Source organism: Periplaneta americana, chromosome 13 (genome assembly GCF_040183065.1).
Source record: "Periplaneta americana isolate PAMFEO1 chromosome 13, P.americana_PAMFEO1_priV1, whole genome shotgun sequence".
NCBI classification, from domain to species: Eukaryota; Metazoa; Arthropoda; class Insecta; order Blattodea; family Blattidae; genus Periplaneta; species Periplaneta americana.
This window is the reverse complement of record NC_091129.1, coordinates 63,570,120-63,584,727: the sequence shown is the minus strand read 5'-3', so window position 1 is coordinate 63,584,727 and position 14,608 is coordinate 63,570,120. Positions and strand designations below refer to the sequence as shown.

The 14,608-nt window shown below is 34.1% G+C and overlaps 1 protein-coding gene across 1 annotated transcript in view; it reads right to left on the bottom strand.

The window, feature by feature from the left end:
* Positions 1–407: 407 nt before the first annotated feature.
* The window catches only part of trbd (ubiquitin thioesterase trabid), a 62,095-nt gene continuing 47,894 nt past the window's right edge, over positions 408–14,608 (bottom strand). The window contains exon 9 of the transcript XR_011335575.1: positions 408–546. The gene's annotated coding sequence lies outside the window, so the exon portion shown is untranslated. The remainder of the gene's footprint in view (positions 547–14,608) is intronic.

Below are 14,608 nucleotides of genomic sequence, written 5' to 3'. Positions count from 1 at the left end.
TACACTTACATATTGCCTATTAACTTTGTATCATATATTAAAAGATAATGTAACAGGAAATATAACACGTTGCAAAGAGGTTTATGCTGAAAGGAAAACGAAAAGTCAAATTTTGATTGAAGTCAATTATCACCTAGAGTCACATTTTATTAGATACTGAATGCTCAGGCCAGATAATAATATTTCGGTTTGTGCAGACTTCTACAGATATGTAAAAGACATTTAAACTATAAGAATTAAACAGGTGTAACATAAAAATTAAAGCTTTTAAAACCATGTACTCAAAAAGTCTAAACAATGATCTACAAGAGGAGGTAAGTTATCAGCATGATGAGTGTAACACTTGTACAGACCTTGCATTATTTTGTTAGCTGCCTGAAGATTTATACAACCACATACAGAAGCAATAGGTCTCAATAAGATGCACAGGAACTTCTCTCAGGATTTCATCATGGCTTCATCTCATTAATGTCACTTGATCTCTGTGGCACTTGAGGCATGAAAATTTCGAACTCAGGAAATTACTCCCAAGAATAGCATCACAACCTTCCGAAAGAAAGGGATGATCATACATTATTATTGAAATTTTAGATTTAGGTCTCTTATAAAAAGATTATGTCCTTATCATCTACTCTGTTCAAAATCTACTTGGAGGATTTAATGAACTGTTTTCAGAACATTGGAAGGATGATGGTAGGAGGAAGAAGAATAAAGTGCATAAGATTTCTGATGATATGGCACTGTTAACAGAAGAGGAGATAATATTAAGGGAGATGTCACTGAAGCTAAATGACAGTTGTGAGCAGTATGAGATGAAGATAAATAAAAACAAGACAAAGGCCATGGTTATCGGAAGAAAAATAAAGAAGATAAACGTGCGAATTCGAAATGAGACAGTGGAACAAGTGGACAGCTTCAAATACTTGGGTGTATTATAAGCAGTAACATGAGTTGCTGTCAGGAAGTCAAAAGGAGGATAGCAATGGCAAAGGAAGCTTTTAATAGAAAAAGAAGCATTTGCGAACCCCTGGAAAAAAGAACTGTGGAAGAGATTAGTGTGTGGAATGTGACATTGTATGGGGCAGAAACATGGACATTATGACAAAGTGAAGACAAACGACTAGAGGATTTGAAATGTGAATATGAAGAAGAATGAAGTGTGTGAAATCGACAGACAGAAGCTGTGTTGGGAAGAGTGGGGAAGAAAGAATGATGCTAAAAATGATCAGGAAGAAATAAAAGGAATTGGTTGGATCACTGGCTGAGAAGAAACTGCCTACTGAAAGGAATGGTGAATGGAAGAAAAGTTTGGGACAGAAGAAGATATCATATAATAGACGACATTAAGATGTATGGATTGTATGTAGAGACTAAAAGGAAGTCAGAAAATAGAAAAAAAAAAAAATTGGAGAATGCTCGGTTTGCAGCAAAAGACCTATCTTTAGGTAGAAAATTATGAATGCTATGAATGAACGAATAAAAAGATTGTATGAGAGCCAATGAGATTAAACTTTTTTGATATGGTGTCTACATTCTTAATAAAATTCTTTGTCCTGTGTGAATTTGAGATTCACAAGTACAGGGTGAACCAGCCAGGGCCAGACGCCTAACCGCACTCATGGCAGCTGATTCATATGTAACGATGTTACCATATGCGGAGAATTTGTTCTGCGCTTTTGTGGTTAGTATTGCATAATGATGTACTTACCAAATTCACAATTCATGTTCGAAATGACGTCCTTGTGATATCTGGGAGTCTGACATCTGAAAACATGTCCAGCAACTCGACACAGTTCGTTCTCCAAAATGGCTCGAATTTCGTGTTGGATTTTTGAGTTCAAGTGAATGCGAGTTATTCATGTAAACTTTTCTTTTAACCACTGAGATGGAACCATGCTTCGTCACTACAAAAAATTAAGGTACAGTCAAGTAGTCCATCATACGCTGACTGTTGGAACCAAATGCAAAACCTAAGTCTGCTATGATAATCAGATTCTGTTAACCTCTGAACTACATGCAGGATGATATCATAGAACTTCTTTCTAGTCGGTGACCAATTTCATCTAACATCTCCTCAGTGAGAATACACTTCACACATGTTCGTTTCTTAGCCAATACTGATCCAGTTGTACGAAATTTCTTGATTAAATTATAAATCAATGCTTTAGAAGGCTCTGGCAATGCAAGGAATGACTGATGGAAGTTTGTTACAACTGTTCTCCAAGATTCGTATTTCACAAAGTAGTTGTAAATAAACACTCGTTGTTCAAGGCTATATTTCATATGGAACACACATTTTAAATGTACGGTATACAGCTGCACCCTCACTGTGTGAACGTGTTTACATACGTGAGCAAGAGGTCTGATCACTGCAATAGCGCAGCAGTTACTATGCACACGACTTTCTGCTGACGTCAGTCTAGCCCTGGCTGACTCACTCTGTAGTAGTCTGCATTTACATGTAAATTCATATGGTTGTAATTGCTCATGTTTCTAAGTAACAAGATTTACATATTTAACACCTCCAATATCAGCATCAAATGATTAAGACATTTTCTTCTTTTTAGGAGAGGGGAAGAGGGAATTTAGGGTGATTTGTTCTCATTCTCAATTCTGACAAATAAAATTAAATTTGTGAAGGACAAAACTGTGATGTCAGCAGGTTCTCTGAAATAATGCTATAGTCCTTGCCATTACTATGCCTATCTACTGTCTCTACCACCAGCATAGCAACTTATACCGGTACAACATTACTTCTAGCATACAGTAGGACCATCATATATCGCCAGTTACTTAACCTTAGAGAGTGTATAGTAGCATCGTAGTTAAGAAGTGTGCAAAGCCAGAAGGTCGCGGGTTCGATTCCCGTTTGTGTTATGGATTTTCTCCTTTGATCTAATCCTTCCAGTCACACTATGGCCCTGAGGTTTACTCAGTCTCTAACAGAAATAAGTACCAGGAGTATTTCCTTGAGAGTATAGGTGGCGAGCATTTAGAACTGACATCTTTACTGCCATTAATGCCAATTTTCTGTAAGTGGAAGTCTTAATCTCCCATTACACTCTAGGCAATTTGTCCTATAATGGGATTGGCTTTATCTTTATTTGAACTTAACCCAAAGAGAAATGTAAATATTTTATTCTCAGTTCTACGAAGAATTTAGGAAAGGCATAAAAGATTCTGTCTATTTAATAAAAAGTTCTTAGTCTGATTTCATAGTATAAAATTCATTAGAATTCATGTAACTTTGGCTGCAAATGGAAACCAAGTAAAATTCTTAAATTTCAATAATGTGTTCATATTAGGGTTCAAGGCTAAGCATTCTGATATGTAATTGGAATTCCATATCTTTTTGAACTGCAAGAAAGAACCAAGTTCTTACTTTCCATGTTTCTCGTCAGATTGCAACAGTACTCAAGAACATAAACAACTGAAATATAAAAGACCAAAGACCAAATGGTAATAAATGCAACAATACAAAGTGTGATCTCAATATTCTGAACTATTAACAGCAATTTATGTTAAGCGTAGTTTGTACCTATTCAATGAATGTTGCATGATACGAGTAAAGGTATGGTCACACATCGCTATTTTGCTGCACAATTTTTGTACTGCAGCTGTAAAAGTTGCGTGTTGTGTTTACACATAAGCCAAAAGTAGCGCGCTGCACGCTACTTTTCATGCTGCGCAACCAGAGTGCTGCAGGCTTCCAGCTCCGTGTTGACTTCTCAATATACATTTTGTGGTTATGTTCGCATTACTATGAAACTCATGCTATAGCTTATTTATCTATTATTTGCTTTTCTGTCCTAACTAGTATCCGAAAATTGGCATTATTTTTACTATAAAGCTTTTAAAAACGCCTATATACTTAAATGATAACCAACAGCATATTCACGTAATCAAAGTTGGCAACCCTCCTGTTCGAAATCACGCTACAGAAAATAAAAAAAATGAATTCTATCATCAGCAAATATACTCAGACTGTGTTGTACATTTAGTAACTGTTACAAATAATTTATTTTCACCACATCTAACATTAAAATTTATCCAAAATAATAAAAGTACCATTGACACATTTGGGTGGCAACACTGGTCGCAACCGCAGCAACCCTGAGAACCCTGTTCACACGTCATTACTTTTAATCTGCGTGCAGCATGAAAAAGTAGCGGGCAGCAGGTTCAGCAGCCACTACTTTTCGGGTTGCACTGTTGTTCACATGTCACAGTACGAGAGTTGCGCAGTTTTTTGTACTGCAGCGCTGCAAAAGTAGCGACGTGTGACCGTACCTTAAATTGACTATATTCGAATCCATAAATTTTCTTCTATTTTGCAATAATAATTTATTAATTATATTGGTTTATTCTGTCCTTGTGCAGAAAAGGAATATTTTGATGATGATAATAATGATGATGATGATGATGATGATAATAATAACAATAATAATAATAATAATAATAATAATAATAATAATAATCGTCATACACCATGCACGAAATTACGCCATTTTGATCTCTTTCGGTCTCATCTAAACGGAATTGAGAAGTCTTTTGTGTGTGTGTCTCCTGGTCTTCATTGTTCTTGTGGGTGATACTGTGATAGTACTTTTAGTATCCTGATTGGTGACATTTTGAATACATGTTGGAGCCATCTTTCTCGACATAAAGATAGTTTGTCTTTCAGTGGCAGCATATAAAGTTGTTCTAAAATATCTTATGGTCGAGCAAAGTACTTCCAACAGTTCGTCTCATGTATCTCATGTCTGTAGCTCGTAATCTGTTGATGTCTCTTTGCTTAAAGACTCAAGTTTCTCTTCCGTGCATGAGAGTTGGAAGAGCAAGAGTATTATATAATTTTAGTCTGGTATGTTCCTGTACTATTTGAGGTTTTAAAGTAGTCATATTTGTAAAAAGTTTGCAAGTTTTTTATTTATATCAGTCTCTGCTTCATAGGAAATACTGAATCCTAAGCACGGGAAATTGTTTACTTGTTCTATAGTCATATTCTCGATTATTATTTTGCTTCGTATTGGATCTGTGCCTCTGAATGTCACTACTTCAGTTTTGTTAGGGGAGATTTTCATACCATATTATGTGATTTATGCAATGTGAATAAATCTTTTTGTAAATTGCTTCGGAATTGGTAATTACGACTTGATCATCGGCCAATAATATTGTATTTAGTTTTGTGTTGTTTGAGATTTGAATTCTTAATGTGTACTCCTTATGCCAGCAACCAATAAGGGGCAGCCATGTCTTAATTCTTGAGTTACCATCCTGTATTACCAGGTGACACACTGAATTACATTTTTATGGTGTTTTTGTAGATATTACAGAAGTTTTCTACCAACTGCTGGATATAACCCAACAGATCGTAATGTGACATCATCCCTGCGATGCTACTGGATTTAATTTCCTGAAATTCCTCAGGAACCAATTATAGTTCCCCCAGACAACAAGGCCTGATTTGGCTTAGATCTGGACAATCCAGCAAAATGTGAAGTGATGACTCAGTCTTCATCCCATATTTCCTACAAGTTGGTCATCAGTAAGATCCAATATGTGTAGGTGTTATTTAGATAGCAATGTCTAGTCAAAAGTCTGGTTACCCATCTTAGAATTCTCCTTTCCAAGGCCAGGAGTTGTTTAGTTGAGACAGGTTTTGGTTCTCCAATAAGAAATTTAGCTTTTCTCATAGCTGTTGCAGATCTCCAGACTCCTAGTAATCCTTTCATAAGGTTCTTTCTCAGAGCCTCTTTGATTATACATTTAGAGATGCCAACACAAAGTTCTGGGCTGTAGCACTGGATTGAAGCTCCATGCTTGGGCATTCTGTTCTCCAACCAGGAGATAAACTGTGAAAGGAATGTGCTTACTATTGCGTCATCTATTGGAGCGAAGTAGATAGATAATATTAGAGTTATAACATCAGTTTAAAAATCATGCGCTCTCCTGCATATGTTATTTCCTGTATGGAGGGATTAAAAGACTAGGAGATTAACAGTGATCTAATTTTGTAACTAAGGTAGTATAAAAATGCGTATATCAGTGTTATGGTTTGTGCTTTGAGAGATAGCCCATAGAGACACGAGTACCCACGTGTGTGACCTTATGACATCAACATTCATTCACAGCATCATCCCACTTTGTTTCATTCCCTGGATACTTTCTCGTGGTTGGAGTACAGTACGTCAGCTTGTTCATTACCGTACACTCCACTGTGACAGGGACCCAGATGAGTTGTACTTTATTTCTTCTGGATAGTTTCCATAGTTGTTCTGCATTCTTCAACCAGCCTGGAGTCGACTCTGTGGGCACTTAATGCACCCAGAGCAGCCTGGCTATCAGAGCAAATGTAGATATTCATGTCTTGGCAAGGCGCAAGATATCGCAAACACTTCAGCCTGGAAAACCGTAGTACACTGACCAAGGGAGATAGATATTCTAGCCCTAGGTTTTTCACCATAAATCCCTGCTCCAGTGCCGTTTTTAGTTCTGGAGCCATGCGTGAACCACACCAAACTACCAAGTGCAAATTGGTTAAGGTAGTCTCCTTCTCATTCTTCCCTATCAGGAATAATACAAACAGGAGGATTTACATTTTGAGCGGGAATCTGGCGTCTCTTATTCTACTCAACAATTAAATCCTATAGCTGTACTTGTTAAGCTAATATAGTGATCCTATCACCAGTGATTTTTAAAATGCCTGTTTGTTTCAAACGCCGACAATAATAGCAATGTTTGTAAATATACTTACTGGCTCAATGAATTAAATTTAACATCTTTCAATAGTGTTTGTTTACTGTTGTGAAATGCAGGTTCGGTTTCTTTACCTTTTATTAAAAGTTCGCATTTCAGCCTGTACACTTACAAATTAAGAAACTTGGATGAGGAACAACTGAAGGCCTCCCAGAAAAAAGGATGTAACATCAAATTATTGAAACATGTGATTTAGGTGGAAAAAGTAATTTTGAAGCATTAATTTATAACAATAAATTATTGCATTCAATAACTAAATAAACTTGCATCCTTGATTAGTCAAATAGTTCTGCTAGTAAATATTTTGTTGTTGTTTTCTAATGCCAGGCATTTGACAGTAAAGTCATTTGACCTCTTGCACTCAAATATTTTTCAAAGATATTATCATGGTCAGCCAATGTTCTTCGCTATGGTTCAGAGTGAATCTTACTTTCTCAGTCAATAGTAAACCTATCTACCAAGAAGTGTATGAAAGGCATACTTAAAGCTTGAACAACCAAACCAAACCTAACCTGTCTATGATTCTCGACCTTACGAAAACTCACTTATCTTAGCAGATATTGGCAGTAGAGATATGATTCCCAAGAGTTCTCTGCCAGGTACAGTGAGAATTGTTGAGTGAAATTATGGAAATGTAGTGCAGGGATGTCAAAATGCCTGCAGTGCGTGCTCACAAGAACCTGCACAACATTTCCATAAGAGCGATAAATGTACTTTATCTTGTTGATAATTGAACCTTTTTGGATTTGTATTGCTTGCAGTATGAGTATGTAATGCAGGCGTTTTGATATCCCTGATGTAGTGTATGAAATGTGGCAGAAAAAAGGAAAAACTGGATAATGATGGTTTGCAGTGAAAGACCTGCCCTTGGGCAGAACACTATGAGTGAATGAATGAATATATATATAATTATTCCATTATTTGATCTAAATGCTAATATCGTGATCCTCCAATCACCAGTAACGTTTGAACTACTCGTCTGTTTCAAATGCCGACAATAATAGCAATGTTTGCGAATATACAAAAGTATTCTATTTCATTTGATTGTGAAATAATGCAATGCAAATCAGATGTCAGTTCCATATGTGGTGTGGGAGTATATCGAATTTTCAATTAATTTTTCAAACACTACGAAGAAAATTTAGGTAATACTTCAAATGTAATATACAATTTTACACAATCATCAATCATCAAAGATTATACTGGAGATATCTTTGCTAAATACAAAAATAAATCACCATTTACAGTAATAGTCTCTCTTACCCCCATAAAAAACAAGAGTTGAGATCAATACACACTCAAATGTTTTTGTACACTGAGTTGTGATAGTTATCACGAGAACACATCCTGACTCACCTATTTGAATTTAAAAATAAAATGAAGTGTTTCCTTTCAAAATTTATATCCGATTTCATTACGTTTTTTAAAGATGAAGGTCCTTTTTACACTACCACAATCAATTCCTCTGATATTTCCTTAAATTTAAAAGAAAACCTGCTGGTTGATGGTTAACTGAAAATAAAATTAGAGAACTTATCAATTTGCAACTTTTGGATTTATGCTTGCAAAGAGTACAAGAATCATAGTGATAATGCCATTTCATGCTTCCTGTTGATTACATCTGTGAGCAGGACTTCTCTGCACTGACAATAATTCAAAATGAAACACATATCGCTTGAATCCAGGATCACTTCTCATCCTTGCACTCACGAAGATTCGACCATAAATTGAGGAGCTACATGCCGAAAACAAGCACAATAATCTCAATAACAGGCGAGAACCACATTAATTATTAATAACGATAATTTTACTTGCTATAATATGTGTGACCTTGTTTCTTCATTTTTCATTCAATAACTTGATTCTCCATTTTGTGGTTTAAAACTGGTGATTTAATATATTTTTAATACATTACTTGGATTTAATTTATTTTAGATGTAAATATGTATACCTGGAATTATGCACCAACAACTTTGGGGGTACAAACTTGAGTGGAGAAGCGTCTCTAGGAGCACAGGGGGGAAAATAGTTGAATAACACTGCCTAAGACCACACAGCCTAGTCTTTGCACAACATGAAAATAACATTTATGTTTCTATCACATAAAAGAATTTTTATTACCTATGGAATTAATTTGGATTCTGTTAATGCAGCCATTTGTTCGCCTAATAGCTTTTAGCCATTCTGAAAACAAAAAAATATTTTACCATAACTCAAATTGATGTTTGTTCATGTAATAGCTGATGTAATTTCTTTGGAGGGTATTCTCTGCAACATTTTGAAAATTTTATTAGTTCTATTTCCATTTGTTGCAATTCAGACACGCAAGGGAGGTTAAATCTATTCAACTTATTGTATTGGTGGACAGTCAATGTGCAATGTCAAGTATAAAGCATTTGAATTGTCTTCATACCAACGTAACTATTTCATAGCAGTTTTAAAATCTCTTAATATCTGTTGCAACATTTTACAGAGGAAAAACAAGTAAGCTATTTCTTCAGAAATTCTATCTCTTGGATTGCAAAACATTCATGCAAACTCAGTTCACAGAGATCAAGTTAAAACATATTCCGTAAATATCACAGGCAGATATGCAACCACAGAGATACTGATTTCACACTACCGGTAAATTATTCTCTCTATATTTTTGCGTTAATTCAACCACATACAGGGTTGCCAACTCTTCCATTAATTTTTTTGTAGAAATTAAATATTTTACATTGTCCCAGGGTCTTAATTATGCATCTGTTAAGGAAATAATCTTCCCTATCGAGTACTACCAACTACAAGTGAATTTCAATATACTGTAAACTCGAAATCTCATTGTCCCTATCACCACAGCTCACTAACAGATGATATTTTGACCTCGGTATGGAATTTATCATATCTAGAGAAGAAAATTCCAGTGTAATAATTATAACAATAAAAATAATAAAATAAACATTCTAAAGTTTTCTTTGGAAAATATAAGTTGAGGCCTTAATACTATGCAAATTCTGCAGATACTTGTGAGAATACTGACTTAAAAAAACTGTGCTAGTACAACATGAATGCAGGAACACAAGAAAACATTGTAGATAGTACTTTAATATTGAGATAGTATAAGCATCTAATAATCTACTTCAACATGAAGGGTGGAATTTTACAAAAGTTCTTGTACAATTTTTTCACCTCTACCATGACTGTAATATTTTAACAGTGCCTAACTTGAAGAAAATTGTAACAACATTTAACCTTTTGAATCATAGACAACCTGAGTTTCAATATTACATTTAGTTCAGAGCTGATCAAAGAATGTTTGAATAAGATATCACTGTGATTCAAAGGGTTAAAGAGAAATCTTAATACTCAAAGTGCAATGAGTCCAATGCTTGAAGCATGGAAGCTGAAACCTAGGCTCTGAGCTAAGACGAGAGCAAGAATTCTCCATATTCACAAAACTTCCATTTGCTGGGTGAAGAAACGGGATAATATACAAATACTGTTCTTTGCAGTGAATTCCACCTCTGGATTAAAAGTGACAAATCATGGATTTAAAGTCTCTATCAGGGAGAATGACATTATGTACATGTATCAGTAGATAACTGGAGCAGGAAGAGAAGTATATTTCTGCAGTCAGATTACTGCAATAATTCATGGCTGAAGTTAAACTTGGGAGATTAGATAGGTCACGTATAATGGGCTTAATGATAAGTATCGCATCTATGAATTTCTCAGAATTCTCCTGAAAGACGAATGTAATGACGCAGAATTATGCATAAAGGCTTGAAAAAAAACTGTGATGAAAGTTTCAAGATATAAATTCACAAAGACATCTCTAACTATGGCCAGATTAAGCTTTTTGAAAAGATGAAGCACAACTCTGAGGGTGCATCCTCACAAACCATCGACTGTGGCAAGTCCTAGACTAACAACTGAAATTTAAAAGATATATACTGCCACTGCAGTGGAAGCTCTGATACACAAACTCGTGAGATTTATTTACACATTTCATTAATCTGTGACACTGGAAACAAGTTGGTTACATCGCAATATTTATTTTTAACCCCTCTAGAGGTTATCCATATTAAAGTTTAAATCACTGCCCAAATGTAAATTTTGCTACTCTACATACATACTGTTGTTGAGATTCCAAATATTTAAAGCCAACAACTACGGCCATGGCACTGTATTCAAACCAACAAAAAAAAAATCCATAATAAAAAAAGTGATCAATGCTTAAAATTATCATTACTGAAAAGTGCAAATTTATATCACTCTGACATCAATATCTGATTACAATAAAGGCAGAACATTCCTCCCTCCCTCCCCCTATTCAAATATGTTGGCAACCCTAATAATTCTTACATTTTGGAACACTGAAGCAAACAATTTAATATGCATAATTACCACACGATTCTAAAGCCAATCATCAAGAGACCTAACTCACAGGCATTAAAAAAAAATATATACCATGTTCCAGGATATACTTCACAGTCTCTATACATACCTATAATTATCCTCAATTCATAGAGTAGAAAGGGGAATTTGAACTATTCTTGCTGCAGAATGATAAGTTAACAACTCTGACTTAATAATACATTATTTCTTGAACTTGTATGTGAACAATGAAGAAAAACTATTAAATATAAATACTCTCATAGTAAGAACTATCAAAATCCTAACTGTTTACATTTCTCTAGGAAGAAATTGAGATAATTTTATCTTAAAAGAAGTATTAGTTTCTCAAAATTATGAAATAGCTTCTGGCAAGATCTCTACATGACTTTTGTTTTCAATTCGTTTCCACTTGGGTATTATAAACAAATACTGATATGTCTTGAAAAGTAAATGTGCTACCGAATCTTCCTGGATTATTTGTTTACACAGTTTGTAATAAAGTAACACCAATAGAGCAAATGAAACAATTTTTTATTCTAAATTGACTACCATGTCTTTTAATAAGTGTTTGCAGAAGAACATAAATCCTCTTAATCTCAACGTATAAGCCATATGAGTATTAGAGAAGAAATAGTGTGACCATTTTAAAATTCAGTGGAGCATGCTGATACTAAATGAGAAAAAAGTGGACCGAAATAAATGTTTACTGAATGTACGAGCACTTTCCCCTTACAGATTCACGTATCGAAACTTATAAATAAATATTAAACAGATATGTAATCCTGGCATTCTATTGGTAACAGAAAGATTAAGTTAACATTTTTTTTTAATCCAATGGTGGGTACTTAACTCTGCATCATTCACCCAAATGTCCCCATTTGTGAGCAACGCACAGAAGCTGTAATTCTTTTAGCCACCATACATACCATGGGAGGCAAACTATCATACCACTGCAAGAGATGATGAAGAGATTTTCCTAGATGTTGTTGCTATAATATTATTATGTAGTTATTTCTATATAACATTTCCCGTAATTATCCATCACTTACATAAATTATTCGTGCTAAGCACCTGTGCTCGAATTGAACAAAAACAATTACATGCCACATAATATTTTGAGATGGGTATATTGATGTATAAGATCTTGGGCAGAGGAGGGGGAGAATAACCGTTTATGTGAAAATGGAAGTTAGTAACAAAATTAAAGATAAATCTACGGTTTATGACAAAATGCAGGAAAGTTTTTTTTTATCGTTATTGGACTTAAGGAAAGGTTTCCTCTGTTGGTATTTCACTCATTTATTAATTGCAATGTGACACCAGAACTGTGGAGGTATTGGTATTTGTTTGAAGACCAAATGAATGCAATTTGCACATAGCTGCGTAATCATTTTATGAAAATGAGGTTGTCTTGAACAAAAAATGTTTATTTTAAGACACTCGTCAATGTTCAAAAAAGAAAGTACAAGGACATTTAACAGAAAATTCTCAAATTATCCAGTTTCTGACAATATAGTAATGTACTAATTAGTGGCATTTCTTTTTTCGAACAGCTTTCTTTCTCTTCGATATATACAAAACTGAGAAAGATATCTGGATGAAAATGGGACTTGCTTACAAGTCAGTCTTCAAAATCACTGCTCTTGGAGTATCAAATAGTTCAGTGTATCAAGCAAAAAATCACTTAAAACTCGCATAAAGTACAAAATTATTTCTTCAGAAAGTGAAACAAGAATTTATTTTTGTAGATGATATTAGCAATTCCTTGGTTTTAGTCAATTTCATTTTAATGTTCACTAATAAGAGTATGGCTTCACTTCAGCGATCATTTTAATAGCCCAAAAAAGTGTTAGTAGATTATGATTTGCAATGAACATTTGCAGGATACTCTGCAAGACAAGTTTTGTTCAAGTGACAGAGGAATAAAGTAATTATGCCTATTTTATGCAAGGTAGCGCCAATGTACAAACTTCCAATTATTCAATGATCACAACTTGTCAATATTTTGATAATCAGATTGTGAATTGAGTTTTGTGGCCTCCAAGGTCTTGAATACTTTAAAGACATTTTGTACAGAAATAATTCTCGTTTCCTAAGTTAATTTAAAGACATTATCAGGGAAGTGATTTTTTTAAATATTTCACGTGAAGAACTTTACTGGTTTTTAAGAAACATATTCTGAAGACATATTACATGCATATATGCAGATGATTAATTCATGCGCCTACTGTAAAATTGTAGCTACAATTCTACTTTTAATTATGAAAGGAGGATACAATTTAATGAAACATGATTAATTATTATAGGAAAAAGTAGTCATGCAAAGGACAGTGGCCAATGACAATTCCAAAGAACTTTCCTGTAGATGGGAAATATCTGTGTTTATGATTTAAATAAATAACAATGGTTACATATTGATAGCTCTGTTTCAGTCTCTTTATGCTGACTGTACATGATATGACAAACTTTAAATGCAAATCGACACGCAGTTGAAATACATGCACAATTCGACTTTTTAAGAAAAGGTATTCTGTTACACACAAAACGTAATATTTCATAAAGCCTAACTTATTTGTTTGTGCTAATAACCGCAACAACAAACAGTAGCTCTAATGTGTTGGTACAATATTATCAAAAGTTATAGCTAAAACAAAGGATTGAAAGGGATGTGACTAAGAGAATGAAAAAGAATGGTTATATGTTATGTAGACAAAACGTTGTTTCTTAATTTTAAATTATTTCATAAATTCGTAACAAAGTTAAACTCTGGCATAATTTAACTTGATCAGACTTCAACACTAGATGATTTACTGAGAAAAAATGTTTGCAATAATAATAACAACAATAACAACAAGTAACAGTTTGTTAAAGGCAGGTACGATGCATACAAGTTAGTAACATTCACGATTTATCAATTTAAAGTAAAAGGAGGATGTTATACGAAAATAACGAGATATGCCAATGTATTGGGAAATGAAAGTGATGATTATCAGTGCATTAAGGCTGAAGAACAGTTTTTTGAGAATTCAGAATCATATTTGGAATTGCCCCATATGAATGACCACTTCATACAGAAGATCACTCTCTGATTTAATTTCGTTCGTTACGTAATTTCCCTGAACAAATATCAAGCACAATATTGTCTCAGAATCTGTTTCTCTATTGAATTATTTTATGTTGCTTAGATCATTTCAAAGTGGAATGTGCTTGAAAATAAACTATGCTATGAAAAATTAGAAGTTGAATAAACTATGCATGTGCAATGAGGATAAATTCAGATAATAGTGACTAGCAATAGAATATAAAAAAAAAAAAAAAATCTTCAAACGTATTTGTGCTACGAAATTCTAACAAGTTTCAGAAATGAAATCTAACAACCAGACAAAAACAAACAAAATAGAAATACAATGGTCTGTTTCAGAACATAAGCACTGCCAAAACACAAGGAAGTCTGGAAGAGGGGAAGAAA